This window comes from Schistocerca americana, unplaced genomic scaffold (assembly GCF_021461395.2).
Source record: "Schistocerca americana isolate TAMUIC-IGC-003095 unplaced genomic scaffold, iqSchAmer2.1 HiC_scaffold_801, whole genome shotgun sequence".
Classification (NCBI taxonomy): domain Eukaryota; kingdom Metazoa; phylum Arthropoda; class Insecta; order Orthoptera; family Acrididae; genus Schistocerca; species Schistocerca americana.
The window spans coordinates 47,501-52,500 of record NW_025726568.1 but is presented as its reverse complement, the minus strand read 5'-3'; the positions used below and the strand labels follow the sequence as shown (position 1 = coordinate 52,500).

At 51.7% G+C, this 5,000-nt stretch overlaps 1 non-coding gene across 1 annotated transcript in view; it reads right to left on the bottom strand.

The window, feature by feature from the left end:
- LOC124591091 overlaps window positions 1-684 on the bottom strand; it is a 1,910-nt gene extending 1,226 nt beyond the window's left edge. The window contains exon 1 of the ribosomal RNA XR_006976942.1: window positions 1-684. This exon is cut by the window's left edge and continues 1,226 nt beyond it. This is a non-coding gene — a ribosomal RNA (small subunit ribosomal RNA).
- Window positions 685-5,000: the final 4,316 nt, after the last annotated feature.

Here is a 5,000-nt window from a genome sequence, read left to right as displayed (position 1 = left end):
GGGCGGTGAACCAACAGCGTGGGACACAAATCCAACTACGAGCTTTTTAACCGCAACAACTTTAATATACGCTATTGGAGCTGGAATTACCGCGGCTGCTGGCACCAGACTTGCCCTCCAATAGATACTCGTTAAAGGATTTAAAGTGTACTCATTCCGATTACGGGGCCTCGGATGAGTCCCGTATCGTTATTTTTCGTCACTACCTCCCCGTGCCGGGAGTGGGTAATTTGCGCGCCTGCTGCCTTCCTTGGATGTGGTAGCCGTTTCTCAGGCTCCCTCTCCGGAATCGAACCCTGATTCCCCGTTACCCGTTACAACCATGGTAGGCGCAGAACCTACCATCGACAGTTGATAAGGCAGACATTTGAAAGATGCGTCGCCGGTACGAGGACCGTGCGATCAGCCCAAAGTTATTCAGAGTCACCAAGGCAAACGGACCGGACGAGCCGACCGATTGGTTTTGATCTAATAAAAGCGTCCCTTCCATCTCTGGTCGGGACTCTGTTTGCATGTATTAGCTCTAGAATTACCACAGTTATCCAAGTAACGTGGGTACGATCTAAGGAACCATAACTGATTTAATGAGCCATTCGCGGTTTCACCTTAATGCGGCTTGTACTGAGACATGCATGGCTTAATCTTTGAGACAAGCATATGACTACTGGCAGGATCAACCAGGGAGCTGCGTCAACTAGAGCTGAGCAGCCGGCCGCCCGGGAGTGTGTCCCGGGGGCCCGCGCGAACACGCAAGCGTCCGCTCAATTATTCTGCAAACAGGAGGAGGCTGAGCTCCCCTGCACAATACACCTCGAAACCCTCTCAGGTCCCGGCGGCGCGCAGCGCCGTCCTAAGTACTTGGTCGGGTTCGAGAGAGGCGCAATCGCCCGGAGTTTGGCGAGTAGACGCTTTAGGTGCGACCACCCGTGCTCCCAACTGAGCTTGCCGCTGCCGACAGAGGCCCGGGAGCGTGCTGTCGTGGCATTGCCGGCGGGAGACAACACGCGCCACCTACGGTGGCCGGCAGCTCCAACGCCAGCGCCACAGAAGGACAAAAGCCCCACTTGGGTGCCGAAGCGAACTCTCCCAGCACAGCGCACGCGCCAACACGTCCGCACAGCTGCGATACAAACCACCTGCGAGAACCGCAGAGGCGACCGAGCAGCAGACGGCGTCGCGGCGCCGAGCGCCGGGCGGCGGCGCATCCTCAGCGCACACAGTCCTCAATCGGACCAGCACACTGCAGATGTCCACCGCGCTTCGCACCGGGCCCGCGAGGACCTACTTTGGCCGCACGGCGCCGCGTGCAGGGTGCGCCGGCGCGCAGCTGCGCCGCCTGCCGCCTCCGTCGGCCGGCGCGCCTGCCACTGGCCGCCCCCACCAGCCGGCTGTAGCGCGTGCGCCCACGCACCGCGCGGCCAGCACGCCGGGAGGCCCCCCCTCACCGGCCGGGGACGGTCCCACCCAGCCACCGCCGCGTATCGCTTCACACCCACATGCCATTCACGTTCGTGGGCATGGTGGGTATCGCTGAAACAACCGGTTGGTAGCTCAACCGATCGTCGCCATCACTGATTCACCTCTAGCGAGAACAACCGCACCACAACCGTTTACCAGTTGTTCATTTGCGTAACGTCACCAGCAAACGTAGACGTCCATCGCCATTTGCAAATTCAACGATTGTTGCATGCCTGTGTCAGGTGTCACGACACACTATGTCTGCCCACATACACGCAACAACATGTGCACGCTTCGCGAACACGTGGAAGGTGGCCCCCGTACGTATGCGATGTCCATTGCGCGAACGACTGTCAACCGGCCTCTGTCGCATGTCGCAGATGTGGAACGCAGTGCACCATGCTATCACGGTGTGTGAGAAGAGACGACTACGTCTGACAACACGCGCCACTACATCAACAGACGGCTCATGCTGATCGCCATCCACGGCATACCATACTGCAATCCAGCTCTTATAGGGAGACGACACGTAGCTGAGTGCACAATATTTGGACCGTATGGTTCGCCGTTGTTGGCGCAGTCGTGGTACGGTCACACATGTACCACGATGTATCATTCAGTACATGAGGACCAATGTGCAGTACAGTGTGTGATTTGGACGTACAACATCAGCGGACAGTTGACACACGCCGTACCACAACGTAGGCTGTGCTTCGCCATGCAAATGCCAATGAACAACTGCGAAGGGCATTGAGCATGTACGTCCTGCTGCCATCCGCATTACAGTGTATAGCTGCAAGGTGTTTAACATGAAGCGATACTCTGGGGACCAGGCAGTGCGAGTAGCAAACTATATTGCGGGGGTTGCAGTTAGGCAACACCACACTAATTTAACGCGTCGTATGACAATTACAGAGCAGGTTAAGGCCCAACGTGTGTTGGGTTAAGGCCCAACGTGTGTTGGGTTAAGGCCCAACGTGTGTTGGGTTAAGGCCCAACGTGTGTTGGGTTAAGGCCCAACGTGTGTTGGGTTAAGGCCCAACGTGTGTTGGGTTAAGGCCCAACGTGTGTTGGGTTAAGGCCCAACGTGTGTTGGGTTAAGGCCCAACGTGTGTTGGGTTAAGGCCCAACGTGTGTTGGGTTAAGGCCCAACGTGTGTTGGGTTAAGGCCCAACGTGTGTTGGGTTAAGGCCCAACGTGTGTTGGGTTAAGGCCCAACGTGTGTTGGGTTAAGGCCCAACGTGTGTTGGGTTAAGGCCCAACGTGTGTTGGGTTAAGGCCCAACGTGTGTTGGGTTAAGGCCCAACGTGTGTTGGGTTAAGGCCCAACGTGTGTTGGGTTAAGGCCCAACGTGTGTTGGGTTAAGGCGCAACGTGTGTTGGGTTAAGGCGCAACGTGGGTTACGTTAAGGCGCAACGTGGGTTACGTTAAGGCGCAACGTGGGTTACGTTAAGGCGCAACGTGGGTTACGTTAAGGCGCAACGTGGGTTACGTTAAGGCGCAACGTGGGTTACGTTAAGGCGCAACGTGGGTTACGTTAAGGCGCAACGTGGGTTACGTTAAGGCCCAATATAGGTTAGGTTAAGGCCCAATATAGGTTAGGTTAAGGCCCAATATAGGTTAGGTTAAGGCCCAATATAGGTTAGGTTAAGGCCCAATATAGGTTAGGTTAAGGTACAATATAGGTTAGGTTAAGGTACAATATAGGTTAGGTTAAGGTACAATATAGGTTAGGTTAAGGTACAATATGGGTTAGGTTAAGGTACAATATGGGTTAGGTTAAGGCGCAATATGGGTTAGGTTAAGGCGCAATATGGGTTAGGTTAAGGCGCAATATGGGTTAGGTTAAGGCGCAATATGGGTTAGGTTAAGGCGCAATATGGGTTAGGTTAAGGCGCAATATGGGTTAGGTTAAGGCGCAATATGGGTTAGGTTAAGGCGCAATATGGGTTAGGTTAAGGCGCAATATGGGTTAGGTTAAGGTACAATATAGGTTAGGTTAAGGTACAATATAGGTTAGGTTAAGGTACAATATAGGTTAGGTTAAGGTACAATATGGGTTAGGTTAAGGTACAATATAGGTTAGGTTAAGGCACAATATGGGTTAGGTTAAGGCGCAATATGGGTTAGGGTAAGGCGCAATATGGGTTAGGTTAAGGCGCAATATGGGTTAGGTTAAGGCGCAACGTGGGTTACGTTAAGGCGCAACGTGGGTTACGTTAAGGCGCAACGTGGGTTACGTTAAGGCGCAACGTGGGTTACGTTAAGGCGCAACGTGGGTTACGTTAAGGCGCAACGTGGGTTACGTTAAGGCCCAATATAGGTTAGGTTAAGGCCCAATATAGGTTAGGTTAAGGCCCAATATAGGTTAGGTTAAGGCCCAATATAGGTTAGGTTAAGGCCCAATATAGGTTAGGTTAAGGTACAATATAGGTTAGGTTAAGGTACAATATAGGTTAGGTTAAGGTACAATATGGGTTAGGTTAAGGCGCAATATGGGTTAGGTTAAGGCGCAATATGGGTTAGGTTAAGGCGCAATATGGGTTAGGTTAAGGCGCAACGTGGGTTACGTTAAGGCGCAACGTGGGTTACGTTAAGGCGCAACGTGGGTTACGTTAAGGCGCAACGTGGGTTACGTTAAGGCGCAACGTGGGTTACGTTAAGGCCCAATATAGGTTAGGTTAAGGCCCAATATAGGTTAGGTTAAGGCCCAATATAGGTTAGGTTAAGGCCCAATATAGGTTAGGTTAAGGTACAATATGGGTTAGGTTAAGGTACAATATGGGTTAGGTTAAGGTACAATATAGGTTAGGTTAAGGCGCAACGTGGGTTACGTTAAGGCCCAATATAGGTTAGGTTAAGGCCCAATATAGGTTAGGTTAAGGCCCAATATAGGTTAGGTTAAGGCCCAATATAGGTTAGGTTAAGGCCCAATATAGGTTAGGTTAAGGTACAATATAGGTTAGGTTAAGGTACAATATAGGTTAGGTTAAGGTACAATATGGGTTAGGTTAAGGTACAATATGGGTTAGGTTAAGGTACAATATAGGTTAGGTTAAGGCACAATATGGGTTAGGTTAAGGCGCAATATGGGTTAGGTTAAGGCGCAATATGGGTTAGGTTAAGGCGCAATATGGGTTAGGTTAAGGCGCAATATGGGTTAGGTTAAGGCACAATACGGGTTAGGTTAAGGCACAATACGGGTTAGGTTAAGGCACAATACGGGTTAGGTTAAGGCACACATTGTTGTAAGGAAAGGTGTTTTCGGGGGGGGGGGGGGGCTGGTTTGTTGATTGTGATTATCGTAAGTAAATGACTGCGGCATCATCTGATTTGCCACGTCAGGGTGCACCTTTGGCTCATAACAGGCGGCGCTCTGATTCCATGCTTGTGGCAGACCTGTGTCTTTCATTCGTGCCATTGTTTGTGTGGTGTGACAGGAGGCAGTATTGTGATGTTGGGTGCACCCCTGTGTAGGACATGTGTGGGTGTTGGTGGCTTAGCTGAGCAATGGTGGTTGTCGGAAGGGTGGGATATTCTGT